This window comes from Hyaena hyaena, unplaced genomic scaffold, assembly GCF_003009895.1.
Source record: "Hyaena hyaena isolate Hyena2069 unplaced genomic scaffold, ASM300989v1 scaffold_2451, whole genome shotgun sequence".
In the NCBI taxonomy this organism is placed as follows: domain Eukaryota; kingdom Metazoa; phylum Chordata; class Mammalia; order Carnivora; family Hyaenidae; genus Hyaena; species Hyaena hyaena.
In genome coordinates this window covers 25,409-37,551 of record NW_024083086.1, presented here as the reverse complement: position 1 = coordinate 37,551, position 12,143 = coordinate 25,409, and the positions used below count along the sequence as shown (strand labels likewise).

Below are 12,143 nucleotides of genomic sequence, written 5' to 3'. Positions count from 1 at the left end.
GAGCAGGGGAGGGTCAGAGAGAGAGGGAATCACAGACTGAAACAGGCTCCAGGCTCTGAGCTGGCAGTCAGCACAGAGCCCGACGCGGGGCACGAACCCACGAACCGCGAGATCATGACCTAAGCGAAAGTCGGACCCTCAACCGACTAAGCCACCCAGGCGCCCCGTCCCTGTCGTGTTCTTGATCTCAGGAGGAAAGCTCTCAGTTTTTCTCCATTGAGGATGATAGCAGCGGTGGGCTTTTCATAAATGGCTTTTATGATGTTTCAGTAAATTCCTTGTATCTTGACTTTCTAGAATGTTTTGATTAAGAAAGGATGCTGTATTTTGTCAAATGCTTTTTATGCATCTTTTGACAGGATCATATGCTTTTTTTCTTCTCTTTTGTTAGTGTCATGTATCCCATTGATTGATTTGCGAATATTGAACCAGCCCTGTAACCCAGGAATGAATCCCACTTGATCATGGTGAATAATTTTGATATGCCGCCGAATTCGATTTGGTCGTATCTTGTTGAGAATTTTTGCATCCATATTCATCAGGGATATTGGCCTGTATTTCTCTCTCTCTCTCTCTCTGTCTCTGGTTGCACTAGATTACTCTCTGGATTGGGAATCAAAGTTATACTGGCTTCATAGAAAGAGTCCAGAAGTTTTCCTTCTGTATCTGTTTTTTGGAAGAGCTTGAGAATAATGGGTCTTAACTATGATTTAACTGTCTGGCAGAATTCCCCAGGAAAGCCACCTGGTCCGTGGCTCTTATTTCTTGGGCGATTTTTGACAACTGATTCAATTTCTTCACTAGTTATGTGTCTGTTCAGATTTTGTTTCTTCCCATTTATATTGTAAATTTAATATATATATATATATATATATATATATATAACACATTTATAGTGTGTGGGTGTTTAAAAATGTATCCATTTCTTTTAGGTTGTCCAATATGTTGGCATATAATTTTTCATAGTATTCCCATATATTGCTTGTATTTCTGAAGGACTGGTTGTAATAAATCCATTTTCATTTGTGATTTTGTCTATTTGGGTGCTCTCTCTTTTCTTTGTGAGAAGCCTGGCTAGAAGTTTATCAGTTTTGTTTATTTTTTCACAAAACGAACTATTCGTTCCACTGATCAATTCGACTGTTTTCTTTTCTTTCTTTTTTAAAAAATTCTATGTTGTATACTTCTGCCCTGATGTTTATTATTTCTCTTTGTTTGCTGATTTTGGGGTGTTCTTGCCGCTCTGCTTCTAGTTTCTTTAGGTGCGCTGTTAGAGTTTCTTCTAGCGCTCTTTCCAGTTTCTTGAAATAGACCTAGATTACAATGTATTTTCCTCTTAGGACTTCCTTTGCTGCATCCCAAGGACTTTGGATTGTTGTATTTTCATTTTCATTTCTTTCCCTATGTTTTTTAATATTCTTCCTTAAATGCCTGGTTGACCCATTCATTCTTTAGCAGGGTGTTCTTTAACCTCCTTGCTTCTGGAGGTTTTCCAGACTTCTTGCTGTGGTTGATTACAAGTTTCATAGCATTGGGATCTGACAGTGCACAGTATGATCTCAATTCTTTTATATTTATTGAGGACTGCTTTGTGACCCAGTGTGTGATCTGTCTTAGAGAATGTGCACTCGAGAGGAAAGTAAATTCCACGCCTTCGGACGTTTATCAAGTCCATCTGGTCCAATGTGTTGTTCAGGGCCATGGTTTCTTTAGGGATTTTCTACCTACTTGATCTATCCATTGCTGTAAGTGGAGCATCAAAACCCCTGAATTAGCACATTATCCTCAATAGGATTGTTTATATTTGTGGTTAATTTTCTTAGGTATTTGGGTACTCCGGAACTCAGTGCATAGACATTTATTGTTGTTAGCTCTTCCCATGGATAGGCTCTGTAATTATTATATACTGCCCATCTTCATCCTTGTTACTGCCTTTAAAGTCCAGTTTGTCCTTTATAAGTATGGCTACTCCAGCTTTCTTTTGACTTCCAGTAGCATGATCGACATTCCTCCGTCCCCTCCCTTTCACACTGAAAGTGTCCACAGGTTTAAAATGAGTGTCTTGTAGGCAGCAAATAGATGGATCTTGGGGTTTTAATATCCATTCTGCTTCCCAATGTCTTCTGATTGGAGCATTTAGTCCATTTACATTCAGTGTTATTATTGAAAAAATATGAATTTAGAGTCATTGTGTTCTCTTTCGGATTCATGCTTGTAGTGGTGTCTTTGGTACTTTGTGATCCTTGCAACATTTCCCTCATAGAGTCCCCCTTCAGATCTCTTGTAGGGCTGGTTTACTGGTGATGTACTCCTTCAGTTTTGTTGTCTGGAAAAACATTTCTCTCTGTTTCTCTTCTGAATGACAGGCTTGCTAGATAAAGGATTTTTGACTGCATGCATTTCCTGTTGATCACATTGAAGATTAGCTGCCATTCCTTTCTGGCCTGCCAAGTTTCAGTAGATAGGTCTGCTACTACCCTGATGCATCTCCCTTTGTTTGATAAGGCCCCTTTATCCGTAGCTGCTTTCAGAATTTTCGGTTTATTCTTGTATTTTGCCAGTTTCACTAGGATATGCCGCACAGAGGATCAAATCAAGATATGTCTGAGGAGAGTTCTCTGTGCCTCTTGGATTTCAATGTCTGTTTCCTTCCCCAGGTTGCAGAAGTTCTCAGCTATGATTTGTGCAAGTACTCTTTCAGCTCCTTTCTCTCTTTTTCATCTGCTTTGGAATTCCTATGGTTCAGATATTGTTCCATTTGCTGGCATCACTCAGTTCTCGAATATCCTTTCGTGCTCCTGGACCAATTTATGTTTCTTTCTCATCTTCCAATTTTTTCCATAATTTTATCTTCTATTTCATCTCTTCTCTCTGTCTCTTCAGTCTGTGTTGTGGCACCTCCATTTTATTTCACACCTCATTTATAGCATTTTTCAATTCATCATAACTATTTTTAAATTCCTTGCTCTTTGCAGCAATGGCGTCTCTGATGTCTTCGATGCCTTTTTCAAGCCCCCTCAGGATTTATTGTAGGGCTGGTTTAGTGGTGACACATTCTTTCAATTTTTGTTTATTTGGAATGACTTTTTTCTCTCTATTCTGAATGACAGGCTTGCTGGATAGAGGATTCTTGGCTGCGTCTCTTTATCTGTTCATCACATTGAACATTTCCTGTCATTTCTTTCTGGCCTGCCAAGTTTCATTAGATAGGTCTGTCACCACTCTGATAGGTTTCCCTTTGTATGTTAGGGCCTTTTATCCCTATAAGCTTTCAGAATTCTCTCTTTGTCCTTATATTTTGCCAGTTTCACTAGGATAGGTCATGTAGAAGATCGATTCAAGTTACGTCTGAGGGGAGTTCTCTGTGCCTCTTGGATTTCAACATCTACTTCCCTCCCCTGGTTGGGGACATTCTCTGCTATAATTTATTCAAGGACTCCTTTAGCACCTTTCCCTCTCTCGTCCTCTTCTGGGATTCCTATGATACGGATATTGTTACGTTTGATTATATCCTCAACTCTCGAACTCTCCTTTCGTGTTCCTGAATCAGTTTATCTCTTTTTCTCAGCTTCCTCTTTTTCTATAATTGTGTTTTATAATTCACTTATTCTCCTTCCTGCCTCTTCAGTCTATGCATTGGACACCTCTATTTTATTATGTATCTCATTTATAGCACTGTTTAATTCATAATAACTATTTTGAGCTCCATAGTGTTTGTAGCAATAGTTTCTCTGATGTCTTCCATGATTTTTATCAAGCCTAGCGACTAATTTTATGACTATTGTTCTAAATTCTTGTTCAGTTATGTTGCTTATATCTGTTCTGAGCAGTTCTTTAGCTGTCAATTCTTCCCGGAATTTCTTTGGAGGAGCGCTCTTCTATTTCGTCATTTTGGTTAGCTTTCTATCTCTTGTTAATTTTAAAACTTGCTGTACATACTTCCCCTGCGAGTTCTGGTGTATTAAAGAAGATTCTTTGACTGTTCAGGGCCCGTCCGTTCAGGAAGTGTTCTTTGAATGGTGTCTCTTGGTTTCTCTTTTTGAGAGTTTATTTTGTTTCCCTACTCCTAGAGGTATTTGGGACTCTCCACCATGTATACTTTGGCTTGTTTCTTAAGGTAACCCTGGAAAAAGAAAGCAGATAACCACGCAGGGTACAAACGTCCTCAAACGCACAGACAAAACCAGTAAACATGAAACTGAACAGGAAAAAGAACAAGAAAAACAAGGAGGGGAACAAAATACAAAACAGTACAGAAACAATCAAAAAAAAGAGGAAGGAAGGAATATAAATAAAAATTCAAAGTAAAGAAAGAATAAAGGAAAGATGAAATGAAAAACCCCAAAAGACAAAGGACAGTCGAAAGGCATAAAAGCAGATTTCCCAGCTACAAATAAAGAGCCAGGTGTAGGCAGTGTTAATGGAAGAGCATATACAAAGAGAACAATAACAGAGCGGGGAGGAAGTGAAATTGGAAATGACATGACCAGGTAGAGAGACTAAGAGGCACTCAGAGAGACTATATATAGTCTGATTACACCAGAGAGAGAAAAAATGGTAGCGGGTGGAGGTGTAGCATATATATCTAGAGAGTGGATTAAATGTGACTGTATAAGCCAACCAGTGACCAGAATGCCCCAACCAGCAGAGTGGAGGGTTACAAATGAGAAAAGGGAGATTGTATCTGAATCGAAAGGATTATCTGGGATTAATCATGGCAGTGCATCCATGTTGGTTTTGCCCCAGGCTCAGGTCAAAAAGCAACAACAACAGCAACAATAAAAGAGGCTCTGGCGGGGATGGGTGTGGTTTGGTGTAGGCAGGTCTTGCTTCCACTGTGTCCCTCTGGCTGCTCCCTGAGGCCCTGCCTTGGTGGTTGTGGGGAGAAAAATGGCATCGCCTCCATCCTTTCTCAGCCAAGCATTGCAAATCACTCCTTTGGGTCCGATCTCCCTGTGCTGAGGATGTAGCCAAGTGCGCTGAGTCCTATGCCCCACACCTCTCCTCATTTCCAGGTCCCAGTCCACGGGCCTTGTTTACACTTCCTGAAACAGTCCCACACGTCGCTGCTTCCGTGCTGCCTGGGGTTGAGTGGGGTTGGGAGAAGTGTCGCAGCCTCAGATCTGTCGGGGCCAAGCAGTGGTACAACTTGGGATCTGAGGCCTCTGTGCCCCGCGTGGTCTGAAATTATGCCCTATATGGTCTCAAACGTTTTGTACTTGTTGAGGGCTGATTTGTTTCCCAAGATGCAGTCTATGCAGGAGAATGTTCCCTGTGCCCTGGAGAAGAATGTATATTGCACTCCTTTAGGATGAAATGTTCTAAATATATCTGTTAAATCCATCTAGTCCAGTGTGTTATTCGAAGCCTTTGTTCCCTTGTTGATTTTCTGTTCAGATGATCTGTCCATTGCTGTGAGTAGGGTGTTGAAGTCCCCTACTATGATGGTATTAGTAGCACTGAGTTTCTTTATGTTTGTGAGTAATTGATTCATATATGTGGGTGTTCTCCCACAATTGGAGAATAATTGTTTACAATTGTTATGTCTTCTTGGTGGTTAGACCCCCTATGATGATAGAATGCCCTTTGTCATCTCTCGTTGCAGTTTTTTTTTTAAATGTTTTATTTATTTCTAGAAGAGAGAGAGAGAGAGACAGCGTGAACAGGAGAGGGTCAGAGAGAGAGGGAGTCACAGACTGAAGCAGGCTCCAAGCTCTGAGCGGGCAGTCAGCACAGAGCCCGACGCGGGGCTCGAACCCAAGAACCGCGAGATCATGACCTAAGCGAAAGTCGGACGCTTAACCGACTAGGCCACCCAGGCGCCCCTGCAGTTTTTATTTTAAAGTCTAGATTGTCTGATATATGTATGACTACTCCGGCTGTCTTTTGGTGACCATTAGCATGATAGATGGTTTCCATCCCATCCCCTTACTTTCAATCTGAAAGTGTCTTTACGTCTAAAGTGGGTCTCTTGTAGACAGCATATAGATGGACCTTGTTTACTTCTCCATTTTGTTACCCTATGCCTTTGGATTGGAGCATTTCGCCCGTTGACATTTAGAGTGAGTACTGAGAGATAGAAGTTTATTGCCTTCATGTGTCTTGTAAAGTTGGAGTTTCTGGTGGTGTACGCGGGTCTTTCTAGTCTCTGTTGCCTTTGGTCTTTTTTTTTTTTTTTTCCTTTTTGTCATCCTTTCTGACCTTAGAAAATCCCCATTCAATTTTCTTGCTGGTCTGATTTAGTGGTCATGGATTCCTTTAATGTTTGTTTCTCTGGGAAACTTTTTATCTCTCTTTGTACTTTGAATGACAGCCTTTCTGGATAAAGAATTCTTGGCTGCATATTATCCTGATTCCGCACATTGAATATGTCCTTCCCCTCCTTTCTGGGCTGCCATGTTTCTGTGGATAGGTCTGCTGCAAAACTTGTCTCTCTTCCTTATATATTAAGGACTTTTTTTTTTTTCCTTTGTGGCTTTTATGTTTCTTTCCTTGCCTGAGTATTTTGGAATTCGACTACGATATGCCTTGTTGATGGTCGGTTTTTGTTGAATCTTGTGGGAGTCCTCTGTGCTTTCTGGATTTTGATGTCTGTGTCTTTCCCAGGTTAGGAAAGTTTTCCGCTATGATTTTTTCACATATGTCGTGTACCCCATTTTTTGTCTCTTCATCTTCTAGGGCCCCTATGATTCTGATGTTCCTTTTTAAGAAGTCACTGATTTCCCTTATTCTTAAATCGTGCTCTTTTGCTTGACTCTCTCTCTTATTCTCTGCTTCATTATTCTCCATAAGTTTGTCCTCTATATCGCTGATTCCATACTCTGCCTCACGCATCCTTGCCGCGATGGCATCTATTTGAGATTGCAGCAGAGCTTTTTCTTTCATCCTGAGTAGCTGTTAACTTCTTATATCTGCGTCGAGAGGGATTCTAATCTGTTTTCAACCCCAGCCAGTATTCTACTTATCGTGATTCCAAATTCTGCTTCTGATATCTTGTTTGTATCTGTGTTGGTTATGTGCCTGGCTGTCGTTTCTTCCTGTTGTGTATTCTGGGGTGAATTCCTTTTGAAGGTAGAAAAGGCATTCATAAGGTAAAGGAAAATTAAAATTAAAAAGTTGAAAACAACACACACCACATACAAATAAAAAATCATTAAATGATGCTCGATACTTGGTATGTTTTGTTCTGGTAATTGACCTTGAGAGCTTGTTTGGGGGTTCTAGCAGGGGAGAGCAGCTACTCGTATACCCTTGACCGAAGAACGGTCCTCCTCTATCGGGGAAGGTCGTTCTCTTCATCGGAGCGTGCAGCTTCGTGAGGGACCCACATGGAACGGTGAGGGAGGAAGGGGACACCCACCTAGCCAGCCAGATCAGCCGAATCAACCTTGGCGATCAATGGGGTGACAGATGTCGCAGCCAGATAGCTCCCACATCCTGGTCTGGTAATTGAAAGAGCTTGATTGTTGAGAGAAAAAGGAGGAAAAATTAAAAGGAAACAATGAAAATCAACACATGCTTGTGCGTATGCACGCACACACAAACAAACAATCAAATATATGATGCTAAATCCTATGAGTGTTTTTTTTTTTGGTCTGGTTATTGAAAGGAGCTTGATTGATGAGTAAAATGGGGAAATATTAAAATTAACGAATTAAAAACAACACCACACACACACAAAATTAAATAAGTGATGCGAGATCGCAGGTGTGTTTTAGTCTGGTTATTGAAAGGGGCTTGACCGGTTACCGAAAAAGGGGAAAAACAAAACAAAACAGTAGAAAATGTTTGAAATTTTGAGGAAATGAAAACGATGAAATAGAATAACTTGAAGGATGTAAAAATGAAATTTGAAAAATTTACAATAGAAGTAAACAAAATAGAAAAAAGATAAAAATATTTGTAATGAAAATTGAAAATAAAAATAAGTTATTCTTTCTGTATTCAAGTAAAGGAAAAGAAACAAAAGAAGAAGGAAAAACAAAAGAAAACTGAATACATGGACGAGTGAATGGACAGAAATACGATGGATACTACATCGTTCTCCTCTTGAAGGCAACTAAGAAGCAGGTTATAGTACGTAATCTAAGCAGACAGATTCTGCTGTTGCTGAAGAGTGAGCTTGGAAAGTTTGGGGAAGGCTTAGTGTAATGGCTCCTTTCTACCCTTGATGGCCCCTCGTAGCTTCCTCGGTTAGATTGTGGTGGTGCCAGTAGGTGAGTATGTGCATGCGCGGTCGGGTGCTTTATGCTCTCCCTGACCAACAATGGGTCCCCTGTCTTTTTCCTCCAGTTTCTGTCCACTCCCTGCTTTTACACTGTCTGTGACCATACCGTCAGTTGCCAGGGGGCACCATCCTCCTGAGTTTGATCTGAGATGCGGCTGCGTTTCCCAACCTTTTGCTTCTGAGGGACTGTGGCTTTCAGGCACTCACATCCTGTGGTGGAGGGTCTCATGGGGCAGTGGCTGGTGCCAGCCACACCCAAGAACATTCCCAGGATCCTGCTGCTTCCAGCGTCCAGAGACTTGTGTCTGGGTGCCAGACCACCCCAGAAAAAGTTCACACTACCATGTAGCAGCAATGTTTCCAGGATTATGGAAAATCACCCATGGCTTGAGGACCTCCCAAACCCACTCTCCTGGGAATCCGCCTTTCCCACTAGAGCACCACAACGTATTTGAGCTGCAGAGTGTCTGACTCTGTGCTCCCCCTGTGTAAAGTATTCATGGAATTTAAACCCTCTCCTTTCTCCTTTCTCCTTTCTCCCTTTTGAGTTCAGTCCCTACAGCTGATTCCACTTTTCCACTTTCTCTCCAGCTGCTGTTGTGGGGTGTACTTTTCCCATACTGTCCTCTCACCCCAAGTTCACTACTCCCTGCCGTGTACCTGCTGAGTTCTGTGGTTCAGGTTGTGCACACTGTTGTGTTTATCTTCAAATCAGTTTCCTAGGTGTGCAGGATGGCTTAGTGTTGATCTGACTGTATTTCATGTACCCAGTACAGAAAAAAGACTTTTGTGCTGTTCTGCCATCTTGGCTACCTCCAAGAAGCATTTCTATATCAACACAGGATCCATGCTGAATAGTCGACAAGTATCTAGTACCTGAAGGTATACATATTAGCTAACTTCTGAACAGAAATCAATTTCAGTCTCCCCGGGATACAGTGCTTCCAGATTTTTAGATATTAGTGGACATGCTTGACGACAGGTTTCACTTAAGATAAAATTTGAACAGATAATACAGCAAGTTCCAGGTTACCACCCATCCACTTTCCGCCATGTCAAACATCTTCCATGAGGGTATTACATATGTCACCATTAATGAAAGGACATCGATACTTCTCATTTTTTTTTATAATGGCACACTAGAAAATGTTTATTTAACACAAAATGCCAGTGATTGAGGATTAGAATAACAGAAAGGACATACGACATATCAAAAATAGCAAAATCAGACATAACTCTTACCTTATCAATAATTACACTAAATGTAAACAGATTAAACTCGCCAATTTAAAGGTAAACACCAGCTGAATGGATTTACAAGGGGGAAAAATCCCACATGATCCAGCAATATACTATCTATGAAGTCAAAGCCACAGTCTCTGTTGAAAGATATCTTTAGGATTCTATGCGATTGACCAATGCAGAATTTCAAGTATCCCCATGACAGTAAGAGACCGGAATTGTGCGCCCACTGTTCCCGACAGCCGTCTTCACGGTAGCCCTAGAGATACCACCCAAAAGTCCATCAAGGGATGAGAGGAGGAATAAAATATGATCCATGCACACAATGGAAAACTGCTCAGACATTCAAGGTTGCTTTTCCTCAAGTACAAATTTCCAAAGTAGACATCACGGTCACAAAATCCTAGCAAATAGATGATGGGGGTCCTAGGGGAAGAACAGATTTTCCAAGAGACAAACAGTGATAGCCTGGCTGAACTTGAAACAATCAAGAGAGGCTATGAGACCCCGTCTTGACACACAAGGCACTTCAGCATTTCCACGATTTTCATTAACTCTCTGGCCTTCATCAGGATCACCTGCTAGAAAGACTAAAGCCTTGTTGCCCATATCGTTCCTGCTCCTCTCCTTGCCATCCGTTGTCTCCCAGGAGGATGCCCAGCAGCACAGTACATAATTACTATTCATCCATATGCACACACTCACCTCATGTTCACATCAATAGAAACTCTGACTAGTTCCTGAGCTGCCCCACCAGTGTCTTTGTCAGTTGCTCTGATTTCTCCTAGCTGCCCCTGAGGGTCCAGGCAAGAGCTTCCAAGAACCAAGGTGGAGGAAGCACCATAACTCTTCCTGAGGTAAAGTCATTTTCTGTATCTGAAAGAGCACCATTGCTTCACTCTGATTTCAAGGGAATTAAGATATGAACATCTGTGCATGTCCTTCTGAGAGGTTCTGTACAATTTACTGGCGCCGAGGGGTTTTCCTAAGCTCCTATCACCAACTGACGTGAATTCTCAAGGGAAAAACATAATAATTACACCACCAATCTGAACCTATGTGATGGTAGTGAGCATTTGTCAGGAGATAATTTTCCTCTGTGGAAAATCATTTTGCGTTTCCTGATCAAAGTGACTTGTGTGATGTGACCTTGAATATTGGAGCTGTTGACAGGTGACTTGGTAAGATTTCTACAAGTCATTGACTCAAAAATTGCAGCCCAACTCGCTGCTAACATCACCAAGAGACCAATATTCACGTGGAAACTGTGTACAAGATGATGTGAAACTCATAATGTCATCTTTTCTGTAATTGCAGGATGAGGCCACATTAACACATCATCCTATGAAGGCTAGAAGTCAGTTAAGCATCTGACTTCAGCTCAGGCCATGATCTCACAGTTCGTGGATTCGAGCACCGCATCAGGCTCTGTGCTGACAGCTAGCTCAGAGCCTGGAGCCTGTCTTCGGATTCTGTATCTCTCTCTCTCTCACCCTCCCCTGCTCGCACTGTCTCTCTCTGACACTCAAAAGTAAATAAAAAACATTAAATAGTGTTTAGAATTGGCGACTTGATAAGGACAAGTCCAGCTGATGATGAAGGTGGGACTTTTTCACCTGCTTTGGACTGGAGAGAATCCCTGATTTCTGGATTCCACCTGGGAATGCAACATGGAGTTTTGTAAGAAAAACAGATTGTATGGTAAAACAATATAACCATATTTTACAGTTCCTGACAGCAAATAGGTCATTCAGGTGGTAGGATTTTTGTGGATGAGGGTCATGGGTGATTTCTGCGTGTTTCTGTGATGTGCGTGAGGGTGTGTGGGGTGTGTGTTTCTTCAGAAGACCTGTGCCACTTACACGGAACAAGGCAGGTGTCCAGTTTCCAGGACCAGAAGTCAGGCTCACTGCACACACTGCCTGCAGGAGTACATTCTTCCCTCAGCACAGCTGCACCTGAAGGTTTATTTCATATTTCCTTTCTGGAGATGGAGATGGAGGAGACATAAATGGCCCAACATCTTTCACACCTAGTAGCACCTCTCATATGGGGTCCGAGCAGAGAAGAATCAGTAAGATTGCTAGTCAATTTCATAACAGTATCATAAGCCTTAAGACGTGCTCAAACCTTGTGGAACACCCTGAAGGGACCCTGTTAAATATGAACCCAGAGGAAAGCTTGGTAGTGAGGACTGTTCTCACCACTCGGGTTGCATATCTCCTGCACAGCCAGGGCAAAGACATTGTCTTCAAGATGTCCACAGCATAAGATCGTTTCCTGAACTTCAAGAGGCAATAGGGTCATAAGACACAGTCAGCAAAACATAGCATGCGTTTCAGTGTTACGCCTTGTTTCCAGATTACACATTGAAATAGCTAAAATCCAGAGGCCCTGTTTCTATTTCCTTACCTGCTTCTTTCCTTTCCCTTCCTTTGTCTACCAAGGATGGCCCAGCAGCAGCTCAGTTGATACTCACTCACCACCCATCTCTATATAGTTGAGTCCATGACTCCCATCGAGCATAACCCCTGGAACAATTCCAGAGCAGTCCCACTGGCATCATGGAACTATCTGTGTATCTTCTTAGGTTCTCTCAATGACCTCACAGAAGCAGTTCCCTTGGACAGTGGAGATGGGGACACCACATCGACCTCTGAGATATGCTTGCCTT

General features: G+C 41.9%; 1 long non-coding RNA gene across 1 annotated transcript; it reads left to right on the top strand.

The window, feature by feature from the left end:
- Window positions 1-8,975: 8,975 nt before the first annotated feature.
- LOC120227533 lies at window positions 8,976-10,863 on the top strand. Its single transcript, XR_005527270.1, has 3 exons — window positions 8,976-9,109; window positions 10,258-10,326; window positions 10,787-10,863. It is a non-coding gene; the product is annotated as an uncharacterized LOC120227533 (long non-coding RNA).
- Window positions 10,864-12,143: the final 1,280 nt, after the last annotated feature.